Source organism: Cajanus cajan, chromosome 5 (genome assembly GCF_000230855.2).
Source record: "Cajanus cajan strain Asha chromosome 5, NIPB_CcT2T_4, whole genome shotgun sequence".
NCBI lineage: Eukaryota > Viridiplantae > Streptophyta > Magnoliopsida > Fabales > Fabaceae > Cajanus > Cajanus cajan.
In genome coordinates this window covers 22184048-22202035 of record NC_138521.1, presented here as the reverse complement: position 1 = coordinate 22202035, position 17988 = coordinate 22184048, and positions in this window count along the sequence as shown.

The window sequence follows — 17988 nt, the reverse complement described above, 5'->3', positions numbered from 1 at the left end:
CTTGATATAATCCATATCACTCTTAACTCAAGGCCGAGTTCGAACCTTAGTAAGAATTACCTTACGACACATCGAGGTCGAGTTCGAACCTTAGTAAGACCTATTCCACTTGAAGCCGAGGTCGAGTTCGAATCCTAGCACGATCTATTTCACTCTAAAGCCGAGGTCGAGTTCGAACCCTGGCACGATCTATTTCATTCTAAAGCCGAGGTCGAGTTCGAACCTTGGCACGATCTATTCCACTCTAAAGCCGAGGTCATGTTCGAACCTTGACACGATCTATCTCACTCTAAAGCCGAGGTCGAATATGAACCTTGGCACGATTCATTTTACAATCCGAGGTCGAGTACGAACCTTGGTACGATTCATCTCATTATGCCAAGGCTGAGTTTTAACCTTAATGCGAATTGTCACATATTACGCCGCGGTCGAATTCGAACCTTGGGGCAACTCACTCGAAATTAAGCCAAAGTTTAAACGTGAAAAAACGCTGAAACAGGCTAAAACTAAGCCTAAAACCAAGTTCCATCTCGCGCGCAACAACAAAAGTCAAAAGAAAACCACCAAAAGCGCAGAGGAGAAAACTCAGAAAAATAATATATACACAACGATTATGAGTTCGCATCATGAATCCAAAGAGGAAAATAAAGAAGCAAAAGAACTAGGCTATTACAAAATTAGCCTACGCAGAGGCATTTTCACTTAAGCTGTCCTCGATGTCGTCCTCCTTCACCAGCTTCCCAAAGTGGACCTCTTTCTTCACGTGCATAGCAGAGAAGTCGAACCCCGGAGCGAGTAACCTTGCCTAGCGAGCTACCTTGAGGAATCCCCTCTTATGCTCGAACACGACAGCTCGCTCAGTCTCCTTGAGCTTCTTCCCCAGCTCCGCCTTCACCACAGCCATCTTTGCAAGGTCCACCTTCAGAGCGCGACCTCTTCTTCCTTCCCACCAAGAAGTACCTCGTCACAGAGGCGCTTCTCGGACGCCGTCACCAACTTAGCCTTCAGGGAGGTCACTTCGTCTTCCAAGGAGCGCACCTGACCCCACGAAGAATTGGCGAGCTCCTACAGCTCCTTCTCTCGGGCAGCATGGGCCTCATTAGACCTTAGAGCAATCTCCAAGGACTTCTGAACCCTCTCCAACTCCTTCCTGGTAGCTTGGAGCTCGGCCTCGTTCAGCATCTTGGCATCCCCGAGAGCGAGAGCCAAGGCCCTATTCTCTTCCTTCAAGGCCTTGGCCTCTTCCTTTAAAGGCTGAACTCAACCCCTCAGCTTAGCCAAGTCTTCCTGCTGCTTGGACCACTTGTGCTTCCAGTGGTCCACAATGGCCATCGTCCTCTGCAGGAAGACCTCAGCAGAATCAAGACCTCCCACCGGCCTGGCCGACTCGATCATAGCTTGATCAGTCGTGCTCAGCGAACTCCTGAAGAAGAACTTCTCTGAGGTAACCCCCGCACTCCATAAAGAGTCTATGTCCTATGAAGTACTGACATGGTCTAACCGCACTTGGGAGGAACCCTTTACAAAGCGTTGGGCGAGATATTGTGATGGAGCTACTTGGAGAAAAATGTTGATTCTTCAAGTCTCCATGCAAGGACCGTGATGCTTCTTGAGGTTAACTCCTTGAGAACTCTGAAATCTCCTTTGAAGAAGCTTCAATGGAGGAGAAGTTCTTGAAGAGGTTCGGCCACTTCCTAAAGCTTGTGAAGGAAGCTTGAGGAACCAAGGCAAAGTTGAAGAACTTTGCTAGAAACCTTAGAGAGAAATTCTCCACGGTTTTGAGGGACTTTTGAGTGAGAGAAAACTGAAGTTTTATTTCTTAAAATGTCAAAAGTGAGTACAAGTGTAGAGAAAACAAATATATAGGGAGAGGTAGCTTCTAGGAGAAGCTAACCTTAACCATGGTTCACTAGGAACCATGGTAAGGTGAAGCTAACCATCCATGGTTTCTAAAACTTGTAGGAGAAGCTAACCTTGACCATGGTTCACTTAAGAACCATGGTAAGGTCATCCTAACCTACCAAGGTTTAGAAACTTGGAGGAGAAGCTTCAAAACTAGAAGGAAGACTAAGTGAATTTCGGCCATGAACAAGGAAGAAAGGCTAGGCGGCCTTGGCTCAAAATTGCTCCATGAATTAATTCAAAAATATTTGATTTGGTTTAGTTAGGTTCATCATATGATGATGAGACCTAGCTAAATCAAATCTATGAAAAATTAGGAGCAAAATGAGTCCAATATGCAAAATTTTGCCTAGGCCCAATTCTGACCCAATTACTAGTCACACTCCCTAGCTTTGCTAATTGTCAACCCCTTTTCTCTACTGAAAAAATACAAAATGAATGTATCAACTAGGGAGGTTAAATGGAGTTAAACTCTCCAAGTAACCTACCTTGAAATCAATATACAAACACTAGAAAAAGCAAGTAAAGTGCCTCACAAATACAAAGGAAAAAATAACCTATACAAAAGAACTACTATATGTACAAACATAAGAAAAAGGTCTTTAAGATCATCCCATTCCTCTTGGTTCTTTTAGTATATCACCTCTTGGATTCCTTGGCCTTGGCCATAGTCTATCATATTGGGTTCTGGGGGCCCCCTTCGACTGACTGGACGGCGGCGCCGAGGTCGCTGGTGTAGAAGTTGGGACCTCAGAGCTGGGCCCCTTGCCGCGGGCCTCGGCAGAAACAGAGGTAGGCGCCTCCTGCTCGGCAACGGGGGGGTCCACCCCTGGCGCCTCAGAAGTCGGAGGCACCGAGACCTCAACAACATTCCCTGCCTGCAAAAGACAGGATTTTCTTCCTAAGGAAAAGGACAAGAAAATTGCAAGATAGAAGAAAAGACAAAAGGCATGGCACTCACCTCGGCGGCCTGGGCAGCCTGCTTAGCAACCTGAGCTCCTTCCTCGACCACCTTTTGGGGAGCTCTTTTGGGCGGAGAACCCCCAGTAAGGTCGACCGCATCAGCATCAGCGACCTTGGAGGTCACCTCCTCGGCATCTAGAGGGGCAGAGGTCCCCTCGACCTCCTTCTTTCCACTCTTTCTTTTTCTGTTTTTCTTCAGAGGGGAAACCTCCTCCCCTTGAGGCTCTAGAACCTCAATCTCAGCGACATTGTAGCGGTGCTTCAACTCACACCATTTGTTTCTGCCCATTATGCCTACAAACAGGAGAAAACAAATACATCAATAACAGAAACTCTTACAAACCCTAAAAAGAAAGACGAGATACTCACTCTCTAAGCCCCTCTCCTTGTACGTTGAGTTTGCAAGCGACAAGACGAGCTTGCAATCCAACGGACGAGAAAGTGCTTCAAGGTTTTTAATGGCAGCCGACTCTGAAGCCATCAATTGCAATTTCCCCACCCCGTGAAATCTAGCCGGGGCTGGCCGCCAGTAGAAGGGGAACTTCGGCAACTCACCGAAATAGAACGCCCCATCCTCCAACGGGTTGACATCCACAAGCGCCACCCGGAAAAACTCTTTGAAATTTTTATATGACTAGGAGTAAAGGGAAAACAGACCCCCATCCTTACTCCCACTCAGAGACATTAAGCCATAAGGAGGAACCCCCATTTTCAACTAGTAAAAATGGAGAAAAACGGGAAGAGACACCTCTATCCCTAGGGCTGAACACAGAACTTGAAAAGCCCGCAAAAAACCCCAACTGTTGGGGTGCAACTGCCAAGGCGCCGAGTTGATAAAATTTAAAAAATCACACTCAAACTGAGAAAAGGGAAGGCACATGCCTAAATCCCTAAACAGACACTGGTACACATAAAAGAAAAGAGGGTCAAAAGGACCCCCCATATAGACACGTTCATCGGGCCGACAGGGCTCGAGCCGGACGAACGCGGAGACGGAAGAATCATAGATCCTATGCGATTTTCGTATCGCATTGATCTCCATGAAGGACCTGAACACACTCTGGCACTCCCCACGTCACGCCTGACCCAGTCGTAGCCAGGAATGCCGGGGTTGAGATCCTTAGGCGGGTTCTCTGCCTTTTTCTTTTCGGCGGCGACCGTCTTGGTAGCCACCGCCTTGCCGCGCGCCTTACCCTTGCCCTTGGTAGGCGCAGAGGAAGCGGCACCACTATTACCAGCCATCAAGAATGAGACACATGGCATCTTGACAGGCAGGCATACGCGAAAGGTCACTGCTCCTTGACGAGTTCGGTCTTAACTCCTCGACCCACGGTCTTCGGAGCTCGGGGGGCTAGTGTACTATCTGTACCGCGAAGTCGAGCTCCAAGCTCGGCATCACAGCACAGGACGACCTCGGACACGCGCTATATGACGTCAGCTCATCACCCAAATAGGTCATAACTGATCTCGGGCCCAAAGCCCAGTAAAACCCTAATTCATACTAAGGTACGTGCATTATTTATATGAGACTAATACTCCCACAAACTCTAATTTTAGCATCGGAGTCTCTTTTGCAGGTACCACCCCCATCTTGAAGCATAAAACGTACCCATGAAGGAGGCTCACCGATCTTACCCAACAGATCATCTCTACCACAGATCTCCGGTAAGAATACATATACCACACTTAAGATACTTTAAATAAAAGGGATTATGCATCATAATTAATTACAAATTAACATGTGTGATAAATTTATTACTTTTTAATAATTATTTAAAAATTATATATACTAATAGTAATTTTTATTGATTGATAATATAAAATTTTACTCGAGAAGGCACAACCATTGTGCATTAAACCCGATATTTAATAGTTATCATCGAAGATTCCGATTAAATGAATGGCTGGAAAGAGTCCGCGTTTGGTGGGTTATTTTCCGTATACCAAATTCACTAGGCCAACGTATAAACTACGTGTAAAGATCACTGTGCAATGTGCACCACACAAAATACATTTGAATATGGATGAAATTAAAGTCGGATCCTTTTATGACATAAAAATCGATCCTTATTAATATACATACAAAGAGATTTTATTTTATAAGTAAACGGCTTTAAATTTATCACTTCATTTGAATAATGGTTTATAAATATTAAATTTCATCAATTTACTAATTCGTCTTAAAGTTATCATTAGGTAATTTTAATTTTAATTTTAATTATATAATAATAATAATAATAATAATTAACATTTCATTACTAAAATTTATTATATTGTATAACATACATTTTAATTACAAGCAAATATTATATATATATATATATATATATATATATATATATATATATATCAGTGCAATTAGGAGGTATAACTTCTCTCACTATTGGGTGAGTCTACATTAAGAGTAAAGTGATATCTCTAGTTGTGCCTTTATCCGAAATACTCCAAGATTTTTGTTTAATTATTTATTTTTATTTTTTTCAAAAGATGAGATTAATTGTTTTTATAAATGTCTTATATCTATAACATATAATAAAGGGGATTGTCCCTCCTTGAGGCTTTGAATCCATTCAGACACAAAGATCTTGTGTGTTTACCTACTTAGGTTCATATGCCTCTACCTTACCCAAGCTTGAAAATGAAAATGTAACTTTTACATCTACCTATGCAGCAGTGATTCCCTCCTCCCCGATTGGAGTTGATATTTTCTTTTGGGTTGGTGATCCTCTAGATGCTATAATAAAGTAGATTTTGGTTTTACGTTTCTTCTCCCACCTGATCATAGATTTATGGATCCTATCTAGAAGCATGTATGGAAACTGCATATTCCAGAAAAGGTTAAGTTCCTTTTATGACAAGGTTTACATTCATCCTTATCAACAAATCATTTTCGTTTTATTCATCATCTAGATTCTATGGAAGGTTGCCCCTGATGCTCGTGTCCATAAGAAACCATACTTCATTCACTTTGAGATTGTCCACATTTTAGGAAAGTATGGTTGTTGGTTGGTAATATCCCCTCTCAGGTTTTCTCAATGATAGATTGTTTTCCATGGTTTAATGAAATTATATTAAATCCAACAACCAAGAAACTAGCCATAATTATTTGATGGATATGGAATTTACGGAATAACATGGTCTTTCATGGAGAAAATTGGTCAATGCAATACGTGAAACAAATGATTGCTTTATCAATTCCACAAAATAATGTGTATCAAGAGAAGCATGATTTATGGATAGAAAATGTAAGATGGTCTCCTCTTAAGTATCCTTAGGTTAAAGTGAATGAGAATGGTAGTTGGCTTGGCCAATCTAGGATCATGGGAGTAGGAGGTGTAGTATGAGATGCGGTTGGACATTAGAAGGGAGGGCTTGCAAGCTCTTCTATGGATGGTGATTCCCTTTGAGCAAAGATTCTTACAATAGCAGAAGGATTGTCTTTTTGTTGGGATGCAAGGTTTAGATATATAATATGTGAATCAGACTGCATAGGGGAAATGAAAGTAGTACAAGGACCCAACCTAGGTAGGGAAAATATTCATAAGCATAACAACATCATTAGTGCAATTAAGGATTTGGTGGGTTGTCTGCCCCTTCTGAAGTTCTTTCTTCTGCGTCTGAATCTGCACAGCAATATGCCTCTATTGAGACACTCAACAAGTTCAGAGCAGACTAAGATAGGAAGTTGAATTGTCTATTCAACTTGATAGCGTAGCAAACTTCCAAAGATCTACTTCCATCTTTATGACCACTTTAGGATAGATAGAAAAATAGGGATAACCATGTTAGAGGAAAAGTTTTTTTTGGACTGTGCAAATTCTTCATGGTGTACATATTTCTAAGAATACTATATATATGTACATTTTCTTATCCTAAATTATTGTTTGCTGTATGAAATGATCTGCTCATGACTATAGTTTTTCTCACTCCCTAAGCATCTCGCTTGCTGTATTAATTTTTCTGGTGTCTGATTACCCTTTGAAACTCATCTATCTTGATGACTACAAAGGAGGAAAATAATTGGATGCGTTTCTAATTGTACACATTTTTTTATGAACGTTTGTAGTTCAACTCATTTTAATTCAACAAAGTACACGTCTTATTCAAAGTTATTGTCTTAATAACTGGAATGCTCCGATCAATGATTTGATATCTATGCTATGATCAATATTATGATGAATAATCTTGCGTGGAATAATCTGCTCAATGCCATTTTCTTTTCTTTCTTTCCTTGCTGGCTATGATAATCGTTTTGGTATCAGACTACTTCTAGAAACTCATCTATTTTGTCTTGATGCCCACAAAGGGAGAAAATGATTGGGTGTATTCTGTAGCTACTTGTTGAATAAATTCTTCTTCTAATTAAATATCACTTCAATATAATACACATCTTTCATCCAAGATTGTTGAGCTACAAAATTCTCTGATAAATGTCTTGATATTCATGCTCTGATCAATATTATAATTTTGCTATGAATAATATTGCTTGGTGTCTTGATTGTCACTAATCCCTGTATAAAATCTCTCTTAGAGATTCTCGCTCTGTTTTGATATTTACCCAAGCATCTATTTCTTTTTGATGATTACAAAGGGGAGAAATAGAACAAAATTGATCAAATAAGTTTATCTAAATCACAAACGACTAAGAGACAATCTAGTAAGGGGGAGAGCATATAATAAGGGGGAGAGGTGCAATGAATTGACAACATATGAACTTGCTATGACATATGAATACCTCTGATTATATTTATCTGAAACCTTTTGATCAATTATATTTGTCATCATCAAAAAGGGAGAGATTCTTAAGTGAGACGAAGCAATTCCCAGTAAGGTTTTGAATGAGACAAATATAATGCATATTGTTATTTCCAACAAATGTGTTAGTGTTTCAGAAAAAAAAATAAGTACAGTCAAGTTAAAGAATAAAGTATATGCATGTACCACTTTCTGCACTAGAATCAAGACAAAGTGAGCTAACCACCGGATAAAGTATGATAAAAAAAGGATATACACCAGACAAAGCTACCCACAAACTACAAACCTTGCATTACAACAAATTCAATCTTTCCTTCCCAACACAGACACAACGCAAAATAAAGAACAGAGTACGAGCAACCAAGATAAAAGGTAAAAGCTACAAGACATCAGATGAAGAGATCAAACGAAATCAAGTCCAGCACAAGAAAGAAAATAATGAAGCCTCAGATGATACAAGACTATAGACGATGGACAATCTAAGTTAAAGCATCCTAGACGGAGTTAAAAGTCTGCACATCTAACCGGATGAAGAGAAAAGTCAAAGTCTATCTTTTAGACGGAGACTCAAATTTCCAGACGAAAACAAAGAATGTTGAATTGCGTCTAAAGTCTACTAAGTCACAACGGGAAGTACTACTTATCATCCACACTATCAGAAGAAAACATGAATTCATCAAAAATAGAAGAAGAGAGAAGAGGAAAATGGACTAGCGCTTATCTACAAGTCAAAGTTGCATGTGTCAGAACTGTTAAGTCAGACGAAGACGAAAGCAATTCCTAGCAAGGTTTTGAATGTGACAAATATAATACATGTTGTTATTTCTAACAAGTGTGTTAGTGTTTCAAAAGAACATGAGTACAGGAAATATGAAGGACAAACATATGCATCAAACGATACAAGAACAAGATAAAAGCACGTCAAACACAATTTAAGGCGAAACATAAGGACTTAGACGGAAGATGGTCAATGACCAAGAATAAATACCAGAAGAAATTGAAAGTCTAACCATACATAAGTTGACCAGATGAAAGGAAAAGTCAATACGTTAATGACAAATGCTCAGACAAAGGTCAAAGTTTGAGCTACATATAAGACTACCAGACGCAAACAAAATTGTCACACAACCGCTTGAGGAATCAAGCCTCAAAGGGCAAATCAAGGCATCGTCTACAAATACATAAGATCAAGGACAAAGTTGAATACGGGAAAACAGAAGAGAGGAACGAGAAAATCAAGAACAAAAGTAAATGCATGCTTGTGTAAGAAAAAGTACATCAAGTTCTCAGTCAAGGAAAACATTCTACTAGTTGTGACCAGGAAAGGACAAAAAGGTTCCTAGGTTTCTGTTGTATCCAGACACAACTGCTAACAAGACAAAGAAGACCTTACACAGGGTCTATCACAAGAAGAAACATTTAATGCAAGAATCTGAGCATTAAATGACGAGATCAAAAGGGTCGTGAACGATTATGTTTGCTTCAACGGGCACTTGCAACAGAAAAATTTCACAAGACTATATATAGGTCTTAACATCAAACCTTAAGAGGCTGGCTATTTGACCCAACTGGTGCAAGCATGAAGAGGAATTATATTCAGCCCATGAAGTAACAAAAGTAGAGATAGAGCATGGAGAGTCAAATGTACCTTAGTGTAATTCTCTCTGTAGGACTAAGGTAGTGAAACCTTAGAGAGTGTAGATTCTATATGTATCCTCTCTGTGAGAGTAAACTATACACTCGAACCAAACTTGTCTAGCCTGAAGAGGCTAGGAAAAGAATACTTGTAAAGCCCGGAGGGGCTTTTCAAAGAATACTCATTGCTAGCCAGAAGTGGCTGATAAGAAAATACTAGCATTGGTGAGTGAAGCTAACGGGTCAGGAGTGGTCGAGAATACTCAAGGCTAGGAGTGGTCGAGAACACTCAAGTCCAGGAGTGGACGATAATACTCAATGTTCTTCATTTTGATATCTAGTGGAACCCTTCAATTGAAGGAGACTAGACGTAGCTTAGTTAAGCGAACCAGTATAAAATGATTGCATTACTTTTTCTACTTAACTAGGAACAAATCTTCCTTACTGAGTGAATCTTTGTGAAAAGTGCATTGATCTTATGTTAAATGAATTCTTACTGAGTGAATCTTCCTTAGTAGACGATAAACCCTTCAGACGCATTGATCTTATGTTAAATGAATTCTGCCTAACAGTCTGACGTTTAAAAGTGCATTGGAGGAAGAACATTACTCTTGCGAAAATGATTTGAAAATTCCTTCGTACACGCACACACATATTCAACCCCCCTTCTATGTACTTTTTTGCTAACTTCAAGAACAAGTACACCTACCAGTCAGTAAAAGACATCGCCTTTGCAGCTACAATGCCAGGAAAGTAAAGATATGCCTAGGTTATGATTAAAGTCAGACATAGAAGTAAACAAATGGTACGAAAAGACTTCTCGTAACACAGATTCGAGGAGCAAACATTTAATGCAAGATCAAATGCATTAAATACAATATCTACAAAGCCTGGATGAACTAAACAAGACGATGATGGTTGGTCAAGCATCAAGATTAAGTCTGATCAAAAATAGAAGAACAACCCAGAGCGCAACATAAGAAATCATAAACATGAGCAAACACTAGACGAGGCCTACTACTAGTCGAAGTCCTGAAGTATCAAATGAAAGGCCAAAACAAGGCCAAATCAAGAACAAGACAAAAATGGGTTAAACATCAAAGAAAGCCCAATGGTCAACTCAGATGAAGAATAGTCAAGGCAAGGCAAATCATGAAGATTAGACAACGTAAGCCATATGATAGATGAAGAACGATACAAGCTCCAGATGATAACAAATCACATATCAGACGAAGGACAACACAGACTAAAAGATATTTAAGACAAAAACAAAGTCTATCTGTCTATAATGATAAAAAAAAAGACAAAGCATTAAACTCAAATGCTCAGACAAAAATCATAGATTGAGAAACATAGGACTTACGGATGCAGACGAAGATTGCCACAAAAGCACTTAAAGAATCAAGTTTCAAAGGAAAAATTAAGGCATCGTCTAGGATCACTTAAATGCTCTCAACATAATAGCGTGATGAAAGAAGAAGAAGAAAAGCATGCAAAAGTAAAAGCATGCATGTGTTAGAAAAAGTACATCACTTTTTCAGATAAGGAAAACACTCTACAACTACGCGACCGAAAAAGGACAAACACTACAAAAAAATATGGCATTTAGCGACCACCAAAATTGGTCTCTATTTACCTTAGTTACGAAATTAATGACCGAATTTAAGCAGTCGCTAAAACCCTGGTCGCAAAGCTATCTAGCGACGAAAAAATTTTCGATCGCTACTTAGCGACCGAAAATTTTGGTCGCAAAATGGTTGCAATGATTTTGGTCGCTGAAGTGTATGAGACCAAATTAGTGAACGAATAAATTGGTCGCTAAATATTTATTTTTTATTTTATTAAATTTTATAGACATCGCAAATTTGGTCGCTACGAACCACTCATATTTGGCCCCTCAAGGATTCTATTTCACAATACTTAAATTTTTAGCATGTTTTGTCCTTAATTACACAATTTCTAGAAACTTCCCAGAAGGTCACTCATCCCTATATTACTCCAAGTCAAGCACACTTAACTATGAAGTTTTGATGAGATAAGCTACCGAAAAGCAGATGCATGTTGTTAGTATAAGTAGTACAAATTAATTCATTTAAGTTATCATCAACTATCCAATCTCATGCTTATACTATCTTTGGATCCTTCTCATTTTGGTGTATCCGGACTGTTATAAATATATAATAATATATATAATAATTATATTACTACTAATAATCATTATATTATATTTAATTAATCTTTATTTATATATATACTTACTTTTATAATTAACAATCTACTTATTTCTATTTAAAATTAATATTATGATATTTATTATAAATTTAAAAGTTTAAGTAATAATTTATATGTTTTAAAATGAGAAGGGTTATAATAACACTCGTATAACTTTTATTAAGTATTACACCGTTCAAAAACTTTATATTAAATGTGAATTTTGTAATCTAACCGTTAGATTGAAAGTTCATATCACTTTATATGTTTATATCAAGTTTTGTTAAAATTGAAAAACAACTTGAAAGTAATCAAAGTGCTCATATTTTATTTGAAATGTATATATTATGTCAATTTTGTTTTACAAGAATGAAGTATCAAATCATTTTGAATTCATATAAAATTTTGTATATATGATCTAAGAGTAAAAAACTTTCAATCTAACGGTTGAATTTATAAAATTCACATTTAATATAAAGTTATTGAGCGATGTAATACTTAGTAAAATTTACACCGATGTTATTATAACCTTTCTCTTTTAAAATATTATTTTTATAAATTAAATTTTAACATTTTAAATAAATTATTAATTAACTTAATATATTTATTCATCTTAAATCTAAGATATAAAATTCAAAAAATGTATTTATCTTTGTTTTATTTTCTAATATATTATGAATCATTAATAAAATACTAATTTAAAATCTTATCTAGTTATATCATAATATTTTCATACCAAATTTAAAACCAGATATTAGTTATACAAAAATATCAAAATCATATAGTACGTTATTAATAACATTCTAGTTAAATAATTTAAAATAATTTAAAATAATCAATTTTATCACACAACAATAAAGAAATACTAATAGTTAAGAAAATACATTTGTACTCTTCCTACTAGAAAGAAAGAGGATGTTATAATTCTTTTTTTCCTCAAGATATCACATCTCTTCTATCAATAAAATTTAAATATAAAAATTTATTTAAAAAATAAAGTTATCATAAGTTAGAAATATATATTATAAATATGGATCAAAATAAATAAGAAATTTTTAAAAATTCATATACTCTAATTAAAAAAATGCCTAAAAACCCAATCGAAAAAAAAAAACCTCTAAATATTTTTTTACATAAATAACTATTGGTATTAATTATGTAGGAGTGCATATAAATATTTTTTATTATAAATTAATGTCTTGCTCTTACAAAAAAAGAAAATGGGATTGATACTCAACAACAATATTATCATTACTTTTAAGCAATTTATATATTTTTTTAAGTTTTATTTAGTGACCGAATAGAATTCCGTTACTAATTTTAACTAATATTTAGCGACCGAATTCAATTTCGTCGCTAATTTTAACTAATATTTAGCGACCGAATAGAATTCAGTCGCTAAATTTAACTAATATTTAGCGATCGTATTCAATTTTGTCGCTAATTTTAACTAATATTTAGTGACCGAATTCAATTTCGTCGCTAAAAAAAATCAAAATTACTTATTTAGCGACCGAATTTAATTCGGTCGCAACATTTTTTACAATTTAGTAGCTAGTTGGTCACTGGTTCTGTCCCAACCTTTGTGTTCATGAACACAATCAATCAGCGATCGAAATAATGATCGATTTTCTAGCGACGACTTATTTTGGTCGTTAAATCAGTCACTATTTGATTATTTAGAATCGACTGCTAAATCAGTCACTACATAGCGACTAATAAATTTCGATCACTATTTTGCAATTTTCTTGTAGTGAAAAAGGTTCCTAGGTCTTTGCTAAATTCAGACACAACTGCTAAGAAGGCAAAGAAGACTTCACGCAATGTCTATAATTGGAAGCAACATTTAATGCAAGATCTTGAGCATTAAATGAAAGATCAAACTAGTCATGAACGACTATATTTGCTTCAACGGACACTTGCAACGGGAAAATTCTATGGGACAATATATATATCACTACCTTAAACCTTGAAAGGTTGGCTTTTGCATTTTAACAAGAGTGATATCAAGCCCACAAAGCAAAAAAAATAGAGATAGAGCATATAGAGTCAAATGTACCATAGTGTATTCATCTCTGTAGACTAAGGAGTTCCAAGTGCATCTTAGGAACATGAACCTTAGTGAGTGTATTCATTTGTGTATCCTCTCTATGAGAGTAAGCCAAACACTCAATCATTGTTAGACTAAAGTTGCATACCTTAGTGAGTCTATAAACATATGTATCCTCTCTGTGAGAGTAAACCAAACACTCAAACCAAGCCTATTTAGTTATCATATGCTAAAGCCTGAAGAGGCTAGAGAAAAATACTTGTAAAGCCTGGAGAGGCTTGTCAAAGAATACTTACTGTGAGCCAAAAGTGGCTGATTAAAGAATACTAGTGTCGATGAGTGAAGTTAACAGGCCAAGAGTTGGTCGACTATACTCACTGAGAGCTTGAAGAGGCTGAGCAAAGAATACTAGCGCTAATGGTGAAGTTAGTGGGCCAGAAGTTGGTCGACAATACTCACTAAGAGCCAGAAGTGGTTGAGCAAAGAATATTAGAGCTAATGGTGAAGTTAGCGGGCCAGGAGTTGGTCGATAATACTCACTACGAGGCAGAAGTGGCTGAGCAAAGAATACTAGCATCGATGAGTGAAGTTGACAAACTAGGAGTGGTTGAGAATACTTGGGCCAGGAGTGGTCGTGACCTAGGTGGTCTATAATACTCACTACAAGCCTGAAGAGGCTGAACAAATAATACTTGTACTTCATTGAACATCTAGTGGAACCCTTCATTTGAAGGAGACTGGACGTAGCTCAGTTTGAGCAAACCAGTATAAAAATACATGCACTACCTTTATGATTTCAGACGCACCTTTATTTGAATGATTTTAAATACTAAAAACTTCGTCTAATTCTCATCATCTACTAAAGCCATCTTCAGACGAAAACCACTCTTGTTAAATGTGTTATCTTAAAGAACGATTTTCGTTTAAAAAGCATTTTTCTTAAATAGACGATAAAGTTCCAGATGCAAAAGTATTTTGTTGAACCAATCTTGGACAGTTCCAGTTTAGTGTTATTATTTCACAAGACAAAAAATAGCCTTGCGAAAATATTTTTAAAATTCCTTTGTTCACATAAACACTCATATTCAACCCCCCTTTCTATGTGTTTTTCATCTAACTTCAGTAATCTCAGTCTAAGAGTGAGATAATTGTTGGGTAGTGAGATTGATCCCAATCTTCTTTCTATCATATGCATTATATGAGGGGAAAACCCCAATTTGTATTTGATAGTTTGATTTATTCTTCTATATGATTCTTCATCGATTTAATTGGTGATATTGACATGTATTTGTGCTTAATTTTGTGTATTGAACTAATATTATGGATCTTGAATTACCCGTGGGTTCTTGTGAGAACCCTAAGGGAATGTATTTTGTAAAACTTTGTGAACATTAGCATAAGTATGTAATTATGTATAATTTGTGCCTCTTAGATGTATATCTTGATCTTTTAAAGAGCGTAACCAATTGGAATTGTAAATGGATTTATACTCTTATATGCAATTCAAAATTCTACAAGTCATTATCTTTTGATACAACATTGGCACCATCTTAGGCTCGTTGGGCGTAGTTATGGTTGCGGTCAAAGTTTGCTATCTATGCCACTCACGTCGGGCATGGGTTGGTCCTCATCGGGCATGGGAGCTCTAATGAACTCACTATGGCTATTTCGTTAGGCTTGAGGTGAATCACGTCGGGTGCGATCATCTAGAGAGCTACAAGTGCACTCTAGGTGCACCTCATTGGTTGTTGTCGGGCACCATGCGGTACCTAGTATCTCTCTTCTTTCTGATAGCTAATGGTGAATGATTTGAATGATTCTTGTGCTATTTAATGGAGATTATTGAGTATAATGGATTGAATATGAATTATAATGTTCTGATGAATGCAAATGTAATGATGTTGGCAAATCGTTGTATATGACAAATTGTTGTGACTATGTATATTGATAACATGTTATTGCATCGAGTCTTATGTGTGACATGCATTATGTGAATATTGACAAATCATTGTGTATGGATCCTTTGAGGGTCATGAAAATCAACAAATCGACCAATCAATACATATATGTTTATACATATATTTGATTGACACCATATGCATATGTACATTGTAATCCGTGTCCATTGCATTATATATATATATATATATATATATATATATATATATATATATATATACGCATAATTATGATGTGTTATTCTTGTGTGTGTTTGGCTCTCCAACTTTATTGTACATTGCAACCCAGAGTGACATATTTCTCACTTCGTGTGTTTTGTGTTGTTTTCGATATTTATGTTGTTGCAAATAAGGCTCATTAGGATGTTAATGATTTTGGTGACATAAACCTTAAACTCTAAAGTTTAAATCCTAAACTTAGGGTTTAGGGTTTTAGGATTTAGGGTTTAATGATGCTACAAGTAGGGCTTAGTCCTTGTGTGGGAGTGTTCTAATATATAGGATATGTGACATCGGGGCATAGTTAGGATCGTTATTTATGTTATTCAAATGTTCCTAGCTAGGACATGATGTTAGACTATTTTATAATGTTTTAATTTGGAGTTATTATTGGAGTTTTATTATGAGAAGTTAATTATATGGTATCCTTTACCAAATTTGATATTATGTAGTTAATTATTTATGCATGAATTCAACTTTTTATCTAAGAAGTGTCTATTATACTTACTATCACATGTGGGGTAAAGGGTGTCACATCATGCCCAAGACAAAGGTCAAACCCCGATCCTTGGTTAAGAAACACAAATTCCATTATATATTTAGTTACGTTAAGAAAATATACTTTTTTTCAATATAGAGGAAAACCCCTAAAAATTTCTAGTTACTATCTAGGTCTAGAATGCAAAAGTGTAATCTAGGGTTAAAATACAATTCCTTTTTTCCATTATATGGTTTCTTTAGCCTTTATTACAACTTCCAAACGAGATTTAATCCCTAAATCCAATCCTAATTCACACTAGGATTTGTATTCTTCGTCCTAATGTCTTTGACATTAAATTGTCTTTAAGAGTGTCGAGATTGTGGCTACATAAGTTTACTTCTTGCCCCATGTGGGGTAGGGGACGATTGTCCACTAGGCTTGTAGGTGAAACAAGCATGGTTGAGACATGATGTTGCGGTTGGGACATATTAATCTCACTAAGATTAGGGTATATTGGTTCCATCCCTAGATACACAACCCCCGAGTCTCGAAAGCAAAAGTGTGAAAAGGTTGTACTTGAGTTGTGTGGTGCCAATACTAATTTATACACATGACTTAAGTGTTAATAATTGGTATAGGAATCGAGAGGGTACATAGCCCTTGAGCCTCAAGGGTGAAAGGTGATGAGATTGTAATTAACTTGGGTGGTGTCAGTATTGACTAATACACTTGACGCAAGTGTTGATAGTATATGATGGACAAAACACCTGAGTCATGTGTATAAGTCGATATTAGCCCCATCCAACTCAACTACAATCTCTTTATGCTTTCACTCTTGTGACTCGGGTGTTGTGTACCTTACTAGTTCCTATACTTACTATTAGCACTCGAGCCATGTGTATAAGTTGGTACTGACACCAAAATTAACTCAATCCATAAATATAGCTACCTCAAATAAGTTCCAAAAAAAATTGCACCTCCTAATGGTAATTAAATTTAGTTCACACCAAATTTAGCAAGATTTACATTATAATCAATATTTTTAAAATCGAATTGATCATTGAATCGATCTAAGCATTGATTTAAGGTTAAATGGTTCAATCGTGATCAAACTAGCATTAATATAATAATAATAATAATGTTAAGTCAGACGAAGCAATTCCCAGTAAGGTTTTGAATGAGACAAATATAATGCATATTGTTATTTCTAATGAGTGCGTTAGTGTTTTAGAAAAACGTAAGTACAGGCAAGTTGAAGACTAGAGTATATGCATATACCACTTTCTTCATCAGAACCAAGACAAAAAGTGAGCTAAGCACCGGATGAAGTCTGATCAAAAGATGGATATACATCAGATAAAGCTACCCACAAACTATGAACCTTGCATTACAACAAATTCAATCTTTCCTTCCCAACACAGACACAACGCAAAATAAAGAATAGAGCACGAGCAACCAAGATAATGGGTAAAATCTACAAGACATCAGATGAAGAGATCAAACGAAACCAAGACATAAGTACAGGCAGGAAAATAATGAAGCCTCAGATGATACAAGAACACAAACGATGGAAAATCTAAGACGAAGCATCCTAGACGAAGACTCAAATTTCCAGACGCAAATGAAGAATGGTGAAATGCATATGAAGTATACTAAGTCACAATGAGTAGTACTGCTTATCATCCACACTCTCAGAAGAATACATGAAGTCATCAAAAATAGGAGAAGAGAAAAGAAAAAAATGGACTAGCGCTTATCCACAAGTCAAAGCTGCATGTGTCAGAGCAAGTACACCTACTATTCAGTAAAAGACA